The 14239-nt window shown below is 42.1% G+C and overlaps 1 protein-coding gene and 1 non-coding gene across 2 annotated transcripts in view; one reads left to right on the plus strand and one right to left on the minus strand.

Moving 5' to 3' along the window:
• Positions 1-14239, plus strand: part of KCNQ3 (potassium voltage-gated channel subfamily Q member 3) — a 347409-nt gene that overhangs the window by 272239 nt on the left and 60931 nt on the right. The window lies entirely within an intron of this gene.
• On the minus strand, positions 5594-5675 carry TRNAL-AAG (transfer RNA leucine (anticodon AAG)). Its single transcript has one exon. It is a non-coding gene; the product is annotated as a tRNA-Leu (tRNA).

Here is a 14239-nt window from a genome sequence, read left to right on the forward strand (position 1 = left end):
AGGGGTTTTTTTGTTTTTATTAATTATCATTTTATTGAATAACTATGAGATACAGTTACAAAGCTTTCATGTTTGAGATTCAGCCACACTATGAATGCTAAAGCTACCGAGAGTATTCGATATGCCAGACACAGTAACAACAAAGTCTCCAATGGAGACGTTACTGGGCCCACTCGAGCAAATACTATGATAATACTATGAATACCATACTATTCAGCCATACTATATTCCACCAGTGCACATTTCACAATTGATGTCCCTCGTATCCCCCCTTCCCCCATTCCAGTCCTCACCGTGCCTCTATGGCAGAAAATTTCTCCAATACTCTCTCTCTCTCTACTTTTGGGCATTATATTTTCCCCGAATTTTTCCACCACCATTCAAGCCTGCCTGCCAGGAAAGCATGGTAGCACTGTAGTATTGTCATCCCGTTGCTCATGGATTTGCTCAAGTGGGTGCCAGTAATGTCTCCATTCATCCCTGTCATGTGCTGGTGTAGCCCAATGGTGTCTGCAGGCAAGATGCCTGCCAGGAAAGACTCTAGATAATTTATTTTTCATGGCTCATTTTGAATATCATGAGAGTTTTGGGATCCTAGGTTGTAGATGGTTGGATTCCACAGACATCTATGTAGGGTACTAATCTATTTTGGTATTCAATTGGGAGTCTCTGGACCAGGGCTATTGGTGCGCCACCAAGATGGAGCATGGCAGAAGCTTGTGGGCATGATGATTAGGCCATGGAGTGGGTGGAGAGCCAGGAAGTGTCTGCCATAGCGTCTCTGCTGCCTGGAGGTTTAGTCCTGGTACCCGCATTCCTGTGCCTTGTTTGTGGAAGCTCTTGGTCACCGGGGTTCCATCTGGAGTAGGCAGGGAGACTGTGCCTTCTCCATCTGGAGTGCCCCCGGAGGAATTGGCTTGGTATTGGGCCCAGAGAGCTCTCTGGGGCTGTGGTGCTGCCCGGGACTGGTGCTGTGTCCAAGGAATATAGATTTTTTAAATCAGATCTTTGTGTTTTTCACCCTGTGTTTCCCATCGCAGACTACAGTCACCAAGCAAAGTAAGCAGCTCTTGTTTCTCTCCTTATCTCTCAAGTGTTGCTTTTTTATCTTACAAGCTGATCACCACCCACCCGCAGAGTGCTGATATAACACATCCAGTAGCAAGATCTTAAAAAATTCATTGAAAAGTCACATTAGGGAGCCGATGAGAAGGTCAGGGTGATAGTATAGCAGGCAGGGCATTTGCCTTGCACGTGACTGACCTGAATTGAATCTCCAACTTCCCATATGGTTCCCCTAGCAACAAAAGACATGATCCCTGAGTGCAGAGCCAGGAGTAAGCCTTAAGGACCACCAGGAAATCCATCCCCCACACACACACCAAAAAAAGAGGTCCAGGAAAATTCTGGCCAAAGAGAATGGACATTTGAAGGCTGGAGACAGTTTTACATTTGCCTTTCAAGCTGTTGACCTGGGTTTGATCCCTGATACCCCATTTAGTCTCCTGAGTATTGCCATAGTGATCCCTGATTACAGAGCCAGGAGTAAGCTGAGTGTGGCTCCCAAACCAAAAGTAAACAAGTTTTTATAGAGAAAAACTTGAGGTTCAACTCTGTGTTTGAAGTACAGAGCAGAAATTTGCTTTTCCCCCCAAGTTTTAGGTCCAGCGTTAGGGGAATAAAAACACAGTGGTTCAGGTGCAAAGACACATCTTGCATGCATGAAACTTAAGTTTAATTGCTAACACTGAAAAAAACAAAAATATTCACAGCTTTGTTTCTATTCCTATTCTGATAAAGGTTCGTTTTTAATTGTAATTTAGTCTTTTATACTCATTAATTTTTATGTTAAATAATGTGGTATTAAATTATTATTTAAAGTGTCTAGGGAGGTAGTCATGTAAGTGTTTTCTTCTTTAACTTGTAGGAGAGTAAATTATACTGATCATTTTTTTAGTATTAAACTAACCTTAGGGGCCAGAAAGATAATTCAGCTGGTAGGATATTTGTTTGCCTTGCACACAGTTGACAAGGGTTAGATCTCCAGCACCCCAATAGGTCCCCTGAGCCTGCCAGTAATCCCTGAGCACAGACCCAAGAGTAAGTTTTGATCACCAACAGATGTGGTTCAAAAAGAAAGAAATAATAAAAGCAAAAAAAAAAATTAACTGATCTTAGACATCTTAGTGGGAAAAATACCTTGGGAGGAGATGAGTAATTAGTAATCTATGGAGAAGATTCTGAACAATGACATCATTTTTCCCTCTAAATTTTATTTGTTATTTATATTGTTAAGTTGGGTTTTTGACATACAGTGTTCCACCCCTGATCCCACCAATGTCAACTTCCTTCCTGCAGTGTTCCTAGGTTCCCTCCCTCCCACCCCCCCCCACCCAAACCCCAGCCTGCCACTTTGCCAGGCAATTTTTAAGTTTGATAATTAAAATTTGTGTCTCTTGATTTCAGTGTTGTTGACTCTGTTTTTTGTATATTTAGCTCTACCATTCCTTCACAATGATGTACCTGAATCCCCTTGGCCCCTTCATTTGTTGCTTCTCATCTATCTCTTCTCCCTTCCCCTTCAGTCTATTTCTGTTCTTTTCTTTCCTTCTCCTCCCTATTCTCTGGGACCAAGGATGATTAGGAATCCCCCATTTATACAATTGAATTTTCTCATTCAGTTATTCTAAATACAACATATAAGTGATATCATTCTGCGTTTGTCTTTCTTCTGGCTTACATCATTTAATATGATAGCTTCCAGTTCCATCCATGTTGCAACAAATTGCATGATTTTTACATTCCTTACAGCTGCATAGTAGTTTATTGAGATACTATCTCATACCAGTGATAATAACACATTATATCAAAAATAATCATAATGGCAGATATGGGGGGCACAGGAAGTAAATTGGGAATATTGGTGGTGGGAAATGTACACTAGTGAGCGTACATTGTATGACTGAAAACCAATTATGATCAAATTTGTAACTGCATATCTCACTGTGATTCATTACAATCTGTGTTTGTGAGAATGTGGTGAAAATCACATCCACTGCTGGCGGGAATGTTGTCTAGTTCAACCCCCACGCAAAACAGTATTGAAGGTTCTCAGTAAGCTTAAAAATGAGTTAAAAACATATGACCCAGCAATTCCATTTTCTACCCCCAAGAGAAAAACATTCATTCAGAAGGACATATGCACACATTATTCATTGCAGTAATCAGTACAGTAGCTAAGATATGACATCAACCTTGGTATCCAACAGATCAGTGGATCATAAAGAAGATGTGGTGTGTGTATACACATATATAGGGAGAGATATATGTATGTGTGCATGTATATATAAATGACATCTTATCAGCATGATTGAAAATTACCAATAGAATCCTGAAATTTATAAAAATAAAATAAAAATTTTAAAAAAGAAAGTTACCACGAAGGCAGGTAAGAGTCTGTGTTTTGAGCATTTGGAGTACCTGAGAGAAAGTCTGGAAGTTTCCTACTTTCACTGACCTTGCTCTGGGATAGTGAAAGGTTACACTAATGTGCAATTAGCCTCATTTTATGTATCAGGAAACTATGTATAAATGAGGTTTCCAGAAGCATGATGATGGTCAAAAGCACATAAATTGACATGTGTTTGAAAATCCCAAACCAAATAGGTTTCCTTTCTTTCCTTCATTCCTTCTCTACTTCCATCCTTCCTTCCTTCCCTCCTCCCATCCTTCCTTCCTTCCTTCCTTTCCTCCCTCTTTCCTTCCTTCTTCCCTCCCTTCCTTCTTCCCTCCCTCCCTCCCTCATTCCCTCCTTCTCTCCTTCCTTTCCTCCCTCCCTCCCTATGTCCTCCCTTCCTTCCTTTCTTTCTTTCTTTCTTTCTTTCTTTCTTTCTTTCTTTCTTTCTCTTTCTTTCTTTTTCTTTCTTGTTCTTTCTTTTTCTTTCCTTCTTTCCTTTCTTTCTTTCCTTCCTTCCTTCCTTCCTTCCTTCTTCTTTCTTTCTTTCTTTCTTTCTCTCTTTCTCTTTCTTTCTTTCTTTCTTTCTCTCTCTTTCTCTTTTTCTTTCTTGTTCTTTCTTTATCTCTTTTTCTTTTCTTCTTTCCTTTCTTTCTCTCTCTCTTTCTCTCTATTTCTCTCTTTCTTTCTTTCTTTCTTTCTTTCTTTCTTTCTTTCTTTCTTTCTTCCTTTCCTTCTTATTAAGACACCATTATTTACAAAGTTGCTCATAATATAATTGTTTCAGGCCTACTGTGTTGCAACACCAACCCTACCACCAGTGTCCCCAGAGAACCTGCCATTCTCCAACCTGTTCCCTTGACAAGCTTATAACACATTTCTTGCTTCAGCAGAATTTAAAGAAATGGCAAAATGTAATTATCAGAAGATAAATCAACAAAAGTCAATTTTTAATGATTAATTCTAAGGATATTTCTTTTTCTAATGAACCAGCTTGCCCCAGAATGCATGGTTCTGGGGGGTATAGAGGATGAAGAGATAGTAGAGAAAGGTCAGAGAAAAATAGGGAACAAACAAAAGCTTTTCTGGAGAGTTGAGAGAGGAGCTAAGAAGGTGGGAGGTGTGGGGTGAAAAGAGCCTCATCAAGAGGCCCATCAGAAGACATGGAAAGCTCTGGGGGAAAGATGACGGTTGAAGCAGGACCTCAGTTAGGGAGATGGATAGAAGCATACCAGGCACACGACAGTGTTTCAGAGGAAGAAAGGGCTACACTTGCTGAAGGTGGAGGCAGGATTAGGGGCCTGGGGCACAGCTGTGGTATGGTAGTGGAAGCAAACAGAAGATCCCTCTATGTTTTGGTTGAGCACTGGACAACATCCCTTCATTCAGTGATCACCATGGTGCCCCCCACACCTGGTGCCTACCTTTGCATCTTCATTTCTAAATTTCAGATTGAAAAGCTGGGGCTGGGGCAATGTAGTGTCTGACTGGAAGTGCCACAGCTTACAGGGAGAATCTGCACTCAAATCCAGGCCGTTCTAAGGAAGGATGCCTGGGTTGGCGAAAAGCAGGCAAAATTAAAAACTGTAGCATTTTTTTCTAACAGCTGCATAGTATTCCATTGCGTAGATGTACCAAAGCCACTACTATACTCCTGACCAGACTCCGTCATCTCACAGCTGATGGTAACCTGCTGAAAATTTCAGGCATGCCAGGTTTTTTTGGGGGGGAGGGGTGAAAACTCTGGACCTACTTAGAGTCAGGGTGAGAGACAGCCCACCACCCTTCTGTACTTTTGGAAGCCCTGGCAGCCACACCCACTTCCCACTACCATTGCAATGCAAGATCATCTGCCAGTCTTGTTCCAGAGACTCATAAAGATATATTAAAATTGATCAACTAGTCAGATACCCAGTCCTGGCTGAAACCTCAGGGGCAATTTTAGAAGGGGAACTAGCCAAGTCTCCACCCTCCCAAAGCTCTGGCAGCCACATTTACACCCCAACAGCTGCTGCCATACCTCTGCTGAACTATATGTCAAATTATATATTCTGGATTTTTTTATGTAGGAGTACTACTATTTATTCAGTCACCGATTAGGCTGATTGAATTGGGCATGAGCTCTACAAAGAATCCTTTCGGCAGCAGTGGGATTCAAACCCACGCCCCCAAAGAGACTGGAGCCTTAATCCAGCGCCTTAGACTTCTCGGCCATGCTACCAGATTATATTCTGGATTTTTTGGAACCAAATCAGCAAATCCTACAATACTAACATCCCAGTAGTAGCACACCAGATTGGTTGGGATTGTAACACAGAAGCCAACTGATCTCGACTAACAAAAACATTAACACAGAAGGTTTATCTTGCAACAACAGCTTAATAAACCCTTAGACAAGGACTTAATGTTCCCATGGTGAGATACAAGAATTTTAAACAATTTTCTTTGACTAAAATTATTTTTTGATTGTTCCATTATCCATTCAGTGGTAATAAGCAATATAAAATAAATTATTGGGGGTCTGCTATGGGGGCAAGCTTGAGAAGGGCTTGGGAAAATGGAGACAATGGTAGAGGGAAGGTGACAGTGGGGGCAGATGCTGCCTGAGCTCACATGGCTGAGAACACGTGTTGCCCGGCCACATCTCCCCTTTTGAGATGTGTACTTTCATGCTTTCATGTCTAATGTTGGGATGTACATAGGGGCTCTCGCTGCTCCTGGAAAATTCCGAGTTCTCTCTTGAGTGTGTTACTCTCCACTCTCTCCCACTTTCTCTCCCTCTTCCCCTTCAAAACCTCCAAATAAAATGTTTTACTTCAAAATACAAAAATTAAAATTAAAAAATAAAATAAAATGTTGACAGTGGTGGTGGGATTGGAGTTGGCATATTGAACCCCGGTAACAAATCTTCACAAACAACTTTATAAACCATGATGTTTCAGTGAAGTGGGAAAAACAAACAAAAATTAAGTGGAAATATATGAGAGCTTCTTGTGACATGGAATATGGGAAACACTGTGTGGACTTACTGTGGAGAGTCACACAAATATGGAGCTAAGGCAGTTCTGATAGCAGTGGGAGGACTTACACCAAAAAAATGCCCATATCCTGCTGTGTCAGGGATTTGGAATCTGCCCCCAACCCCTCAGCAGACCTGCAGGTATTACCTTGACACCATGCCCTAGCCAATGGCTTTGGCCATCATGCTGTGTTTAAGGCAGGGAGAACTTCCTCTGCCTCATTGATTCTAAATTTGCTTTTCACCCAATTTTAAAATCACTAAACGAAGTCTATAAAACTTAATCAGAGGTTGTCATAATTTTTATTGGTAGTTTGTACAATTATAATGTGTCTGACAATTAATGTTGTCTGAGGGAGAATGAAATGCAGTCATATTATCCTTTAGCAGAAGTATTATTACCCAGAGGTGATATATGTTTGATAAATTTAAATTTTTTGTGAAAACAATGACTATTGCTGCCCGTGATTGAGAAGTTACACACTTTCCAAGTCACTGTGTATTTTTAAGATAATTGATTTCTGGCACTCTCACCCATACTATTAAAATTTAGGGGCCAGTTGACTTGTGAATGTTAAATCATACTTGCATCCCTGGGATGAATCCTACTTGATCATGGTGTATGATCTTTTTGATGAGTCATCGGATTCTGTTTGCTAGGATTTTGTTGAGGATCTTTGCATCTGTGTTCATCAGGGATATTGATCTGTAATTCTCTTTCTTAATATCCCTGCCTGCTTTTGGTATCAGGGTGATATTTGCTTCATAGAAACTGTTTGGAAGTGTCTGTGATTCTTCAATTCCCTGGAAAAGCTTAAAAACAATTGAGAATAAGTCTTCTTTAAGGATTTGGAAGAATTCACTCGTGAATCCATCTGGGATAGGACTTTTGTTTGGGGGGAGACTTTTTATTACCGTTTCAATATCCTTGATGGTAATAGGTCTGTTCGGGTACTCCAGGTCTTCTTGGGTCAGCTTCGGGAGATATAGGAATCCAGGAATTTATCCACTTCGTCGAGATCTTCTTGTTTCAAGTTCATTCCTTCTTATGGAAACCTGAGGAGCTATAGCTTATTTGCTTTCATTGGGATAAGAATGATTTTTTTTTATTAATTTAGGAGAATTTCAGCAAACTAAAAATTCATGGGTGTTCTCCCCTGTTGAATAACAGTGGTTTGTCCTTTCCCCCTGCTGCAGGGAGCTTAGGTTTATTGAGTTATACCCATCATAGTGCTCCCGAGGCACTCCTATTTCTCTGTGTTTATCTTTAACTTTTCATTTGTGCTCTGATTCATCTATTAATCATTTATATTCCCAAATCCGACCCTGTGACTTATAAAGTCAGATTCTTCAGAGAATCCTGGATTTTGTTTTCTAAGTGAAATATTGTTTTTCTCTTTTCTTTATGTCCCTTGCATAGTTTACTTAAGAGCATTGTCTTTTTTTGTATAGACACAGGAAGACAGTTAATGCTATGTTTTTCTATCTTGGAAGTTAATTGACTCTGATTATTTACTCCTGGGCATCTGTCATACATTCTCTAATTAAGGCCTCAGTTGCCCTTAGATAATAGCAACCCCAAAAAAGGGACTTGGATGGACCCAGGACAAGCTGTGAGCTACTCTCTCATCAAAAAGGGATAGGCCAAATGCCATAAAACTTATAATAAGAGCATGGTCATAGACAAAGTCTGTCATGACCCAAAGAGAAGCAACTGGGTAAGGACTCTGCTGTGGTTCGGAAGGGCTTAGAACTGTAGCCTAGGATCTACTGAAAGATGTCCCCAGGAGAGCCACCCTTTAAGCTTAATATATCTCTTACTGTGACTATACAAAATGACTAGAAACATTATTAGCACTGCACTGTCCTCCTGGTTTTTTTTTTTGGGGGGGGGGGTTCACACCTGGCAATGCACAGGAGTTACTCCTGGCTCTGCACTCAGGAGTTACTCCTGGCGGTGCTCAGGGGACCATATGGGATGCTGGGAATTGAACCCGGGTCAGCCGCGTGCAAGGCAAATGCCCTACCCGCTGTGCTATCTCTCCAGCCCCATGTCCTCCTGTTGTTTATCAGTTTGCTCAAGCGAGCCCAGTAATGTCTCCATTGTGAAACTTGTTGTTACTGTGTTTGGCAAATCCAATACATCATGGGTAACTTGCAAGGCTTTGCCGTGCATGTTGGATACTCACGGTAGCTTGCCAGGCTCCCCAAGAGGGGCAGAAGAATCGAACCTGGGTCGGCTGCACGCAAGGCAAACGCCCTACCACTGTGCTATCACTCAAACCCAGAAAGATTATTAAGAAGTAAATTTAAGATGAACATTTAAATGGATCTGGACTAAGGAAAGGGGAAAGTATATACACCTGTAAGTGAATACCACCCTTGAGTGGATCTCCTTGCAGGATGAGAGCTTGTCCTAGAAGCTTCCCCTGAGGGAAGGGCTTTACATGTGTTGAATGTGCTATCTCACCTATGTGTATTTGCTACCCACAACTCTGGGGGATGGGCGATACGAACAAAGGCTGTGAGATGGGTCGTGAGAAGATGGGCATGAGGGGCAGGAGAAAACTAGAATAGGACTCATGATGAGACTGGAATATGGGCAGAATGAGACTAGAAAGGACAGAGATTGGAATAAACAATGATTGATCACCAACCAGCTTTGCGGCCTTGTTCCCTCCTTCATGGGCGTGCACATGTGACGCACGCCCATACTCTTTTGAACAAACAGTCCCCACCTCTTTATAGAATGCATACATCCCTATCTTCAAAGCACTTATTGCTCCAATCAACAATCGATAATCAAAATGCCATTGTTGTTTTGTTGCATCTCCCTGATGATTAGCGATGAAGGGCACTTTTTCATGTGCTCTTTTGGTCATCTGTATTTCTTCTTTGAGGAAGTTTTTGTTTAGTTCTTCTCATTTTTTGATGGGGTTGGAGTTGTTTTTTCCTTGTAAAGTTCTACCAGTGTCTTATATATCTTGGGCATTAACTTATTTTCTGATGGACATTGGGTAAATAATATTTTCCATTCTGTGAGCTGTCTTCGTATCTTGGTCACCATTTCTTTTGAAGTGCAGAAGCTTTTTATTTTAATGCAGCCCCATTTATTTATCTTTGCTTCCACTTGCTTGGTCCTTGGTGTTTTATCTTTAAAGTTTCTTTAGATTCAATGTCATGAGGGTTCTGCCTACGTTTTTCTCCATGTACCTTGTGGATTCAGGTCTGATATTGAGGTCTTTGACCAAAGACATTGCATCTTATTTGCATCCTTACAAAATGCCCCCAATAATCAACCCTGAGTTGGACATTTCTTTACTTTCAGTGTATTCTAAGTGTATTTTGGTACATGTAAGTAGAAAGAGAGAAAATGTTTTTGAATGATTTAAAATATTCCTCACAAAGCTTATCATGTGTGTGTGCTTAGACCTGGTTTCTGCTGACATTGTTTGAAGCCCTAATTCACTAATCAAGAAAGAGGTGCATGTCATCATTGAGGAGAGAAACAGGAAAAGGAAAAATGAGGAAAAGTAGAGGACAGCTCTCAAATAGCGAGGGGGTAGGGGGGAGCTTTTAATGGTTTGGTTTTATTTAACTTCCCCATGTGACTCTAGTATCTGGTAGTTCACCACTGTGCTTATGGTGGTCAAGTTCAGCAGCAGGGGACAGACTAAAAGAACAGCTGAAACATATAAAAATTTCCAAAGACAAAGCAAGAGAGAGGTACAATGGGGGACGTAGTGGGGCTGGTAGTGGATAGACCATGTTGACAACTTCTGCCTTACCATGAGTCATGGTGTGACCCCAGCACATCACTCAGACCTTGAATTTGCAAATGTCCTTGCTATGAGATGAAGGAATGAGAATAAGTCCTTAAGATCTCTTGTTAGTGCAAGTTAATGGAATTTGGGGAAGTTGGGCATGAATCAAGTCAGGAAGAGGAAGCATTAGATAATTGATTTTAGCTTTGACTTATGTCCTTATGTCTTGACTCCAACGGAATGGCAAATTTTTGGCTCTCCTTTATACGTGACAGACATGACCAATAGATAATAGAATTCTCCCCCAGTTACCCTGACAGCAGTCTGGATTCTTTTTTCAACACATCATTCAAAGCAGCCAGACCAATCCATCCCAATGACTTTGCAAGTAAACAAGGACTGATCTGCCCTGTCTCAGGAGAATGGGAAAACTCAAGTGAGAAGATGACCCATCCTTCCAATGTGATGAATTGAACTGATTCACAGAGAACAAGCAACTCCTTGGAACATAGGAGATGTTTTACCTTGGAGGCACTTTATTGGGATGTGTATTGATTCCTTTTGTGATCTGAAGGTATAGATCTTCTGAGGGAGAGCAGAGACGGTGGAACTTTCAAAGAAAGAGGTGGTTTCTGATGTCAGCAATACCTACTCTGCTGGAGGGCTCCTGTCTGCCTGCATCTGTCTAGGAAGACTATGGGTTGTTCATTAATAGGTAGGCTGACCGGCTGTAAGGAGTCTGATGTCTGAGGAGCTACAGTCTGGGGACTGTAATGAGGGCAGGAACCAGCAGGGGTCTGTAATCAAGCTTTTCTCTCCCAAACTTGGGATTCCCCAGGACAAGGGCATTGTCTTCCTGCAGCTGCCTCACTGCCCTCCTTATCCCTCCCTCCTCTCCCCTGACCCAGTTCTCTGCAGATTCTCATTCAAGTCTCTAGGGCTCCTCTCAGCTGGGGGTCTGGCCCCAGCATAGCTGCTGGCCCCTGTGTTTGTGAAGTCCTGCCTGAGCAGGAGGCCTTGTTCCTCCTTTAGAGGGATTTCAGTCTGTGATATTTCCTTTCCAGCCAATTCCAGCCTGGGCATAGTTCTGATGTGTTCTGATATAGGTTTGTGGGAAACAAACACCAGAGGGAGTTTCCCGTGCTGTGCTGATATTCAAGCTGGCGGTTGCTTGTGAAAAAAATCACAGTGCCTGCTTGACTGCTGCCCCCGCCGAGGTTTGTTCTGGGGCTCTGCACCCAGACTGGAAGCACTGGCTCTTGTTGGGGCTCCTGGATGTTATACTTCAGATACCAAACACAGCTTCAAAGCATTCTCCTTCTGCATCTGCTACCTGCTGCCTCATTTGCTGCCACCTTATGGGGTGTGGGGAAAGTCGGATGTAGAGGACCAGAATGCAAGTACAGAAGAAATGAGTCTCTTTGAAAGGCATAGCCCGGACCCTTGGCCCTGACTGGATTCCTTTTCAAGTCAGAATCTTGCAGACAGAAGAGCAGGTGTGGGATCCCCCCTGTGACTTCCACCACTGGTCCTTGCACCGTTTGCATATCCTAGGAAGGGGGACAAGCAATGGGCAATGAGAAGGAAGGCGGAAGAGGGAGATTGGAGAGAAAGAGAGTGGGGCAGGCTGTGGGGGAAGTCAGAGAAAAGAAGAACAGTGAGAGAAAAGTGGGAAAGAGACTCCGGGGAAGGAATTCAGTGCGACAGAGAAGGTAACGGGATGAGTAAGAGGCGGAAAGAGTCAGAGCCAGAATAGGAGAAGGAAGGCCACGGTCATATCCAGGGCCCAGGTAACTGGCTGTCTTCCTGGAGATCTGTCTGTCTGTCTGTCTGAAACCATATTACTGCTGAAAAAGAACACTGAAAAGTGCAGGGCACCAAAGAACACATTCTATTTTTCAGTTGCAGGCTGGGTTTCCCTGATGTCTTTTAGCTTTCTAAACTAACCACCGTTACTCTCAAATCTCAAAAAGCATCTTCCTGAAGGCCTTTTAATTCTAGTAAAGGGCAAGGACACGCAAGATTTTGCCGGGCGTTTGCTACCCCCTGCTGGATGAAGGCTGTTCCTGTACTCTCTATCCCCCAGGAACCTGGCTAAAACCTGATTTGATGACAAATAGTAAAGGAGTGATGGCCCAGTGGTAGAACCTTGCACTCAGCTGAATAGCACAGTTGTAGGGCACGCAGCCAGCCTGGCCAAACCAGTTCGATTCCTCCACCCCTCTCTGAGAGCCCAGCAAGCAAGCTACTGAGAGTATCTCGCCTGTACGCCAAAAACCTGGCGAGCTACCCGTGATGTATGAGATATGCCAAACACAGTAACAACAAGTCTCACAATGGAGACGTTACTGGGCCCACTCAAGCAAATGATGAACAACGGGAGGACAGTACAGTGCAGTGCAATAAAGCCTCAATAGTCTGTCCTCAGCCAGCTCTAAAATCACAAACTGTAAATCACAAACTGTTAGAGTTTGTAAGGGATGTAGATCTCCAGCCCAGACCTCTCATCTGGGAATCAAGCTCAGTGAGACCACAGTGAGACCACACAATGGTTGATCTTTCAGGCTTGCTGGTTCCACTGCATAGACTCCTGATGTTCATGAAATCATGATCTGCCTGCAAACTTCCCTGCCGGCCCTCCAGATGCTGCACAGCCTTATGCTTTGGAGATGACCTTGGGATTCTCTCACCAGACACAGTAACAACAAAGTCTCCAATGGAGACGTTACTGGGCCCGCTCGAGCAAATCGACGATCAACGGGAGGGCCTTAGGATACTTTGTGCCCCTCCAGATTTGCCCTCATCCTCTCTCAGCATAACCATAGCTTTCAGAGCTGTCAGAGATCATCAGGGACAGCAGCAGAGTCATGGTCAAATGGCATATGGACATAGACACAGGCTGTAAAAAATTTTATAGATATAGTTATAGTATGGATTAGATAGAGTGATATGAGTGTGACTATAGGTATGTCTTAGATATTGATTAGATATAAGTCAGATTGTATGAATTATATACTGGTCTAGAAAATATATATATATGAATAAAAATATTGATAAACAGATGTATATGTTGATATAGGTTATGTGAGATATATGGATATAGGTGCTATAGACATATGGCATGATATACTATGAGTATGTATGTAGAATTAGATGATATTGATATGGATAAAGATATTATGGTGTTTACACATGTAAAAATATATATGTAAGGGCCAGAGTGATAGTACAGCAATAATGGGGATTTTGCGTTGCATGAGGCCAACCTGGATTCAATCCATGGCATCCCATATGATTCCCCCAAGCACCACCAGGAGTAATTCCTAAGTGCAGGTCCAGGAGTAAACCCTGAGCATCACCAGACGTGGACTCCCCCAAACAAAAATAAATAAAAATAAATAAGTAAAAAATAAATGTAAAGATATATATTTAAAGCTTCCACCCTCCAAGTATGGGAATGTATACAGGTCAGATTTCAACATCTGGATAAGAGCATTTGTTCTCACTAAATTAATTCAGCTGTGAGGCACTGCACCTTCTCTTCTCACTTGTCTACTCATCCAGTGACTGCAGCTGCATGTTTGATGCCAAAGAGACATAGGCTGTTAGTGGAAGATTTGCATGCCAAGACCACCAATAAAAATTTTGAGGCAATTTGGTTCTTTTTTTTAATTTATTTATTGAACCACTGTGGGAAAAGTTACAAAGCTTTCAGGTTTAAGTCTCGGTTATGCAAATATCAAACACATTTCCCTTTACCAATACTTATTTTTCACCACAAAGAACCCCAATAAATCCCCCCCAACCCTCCCAATGCCTGTGAGGCAGATGAATTCTAGTTAACACTCTATCTACTTTGACTAGATTCATTGTTTCGACAAAAGATGCACCATTATTATTTAGACTTTACACCCCCAAATCAGACATGCTGAAAAGGCATTGTGAATTTGTTTTCTACAGCTGGTCACAAGAATCAAACGATAGCGGCCACGCGATTTTGGA

This window comes from Sorex fumeus, unplaced genomic scaffold, assembly GCF_029834395.1.
Source record: "Sorex fumeus unplaced genomic scaffold, SorFum_2.1 ptg000002l, whole genome shotgun sequence".
Classification (NCBI taxonomy): Eukaryota; Metazoa; Chordata; class Mammalia; order Eulipotyphla; family Soricidae; genus Sorex; species Sorex fumeus.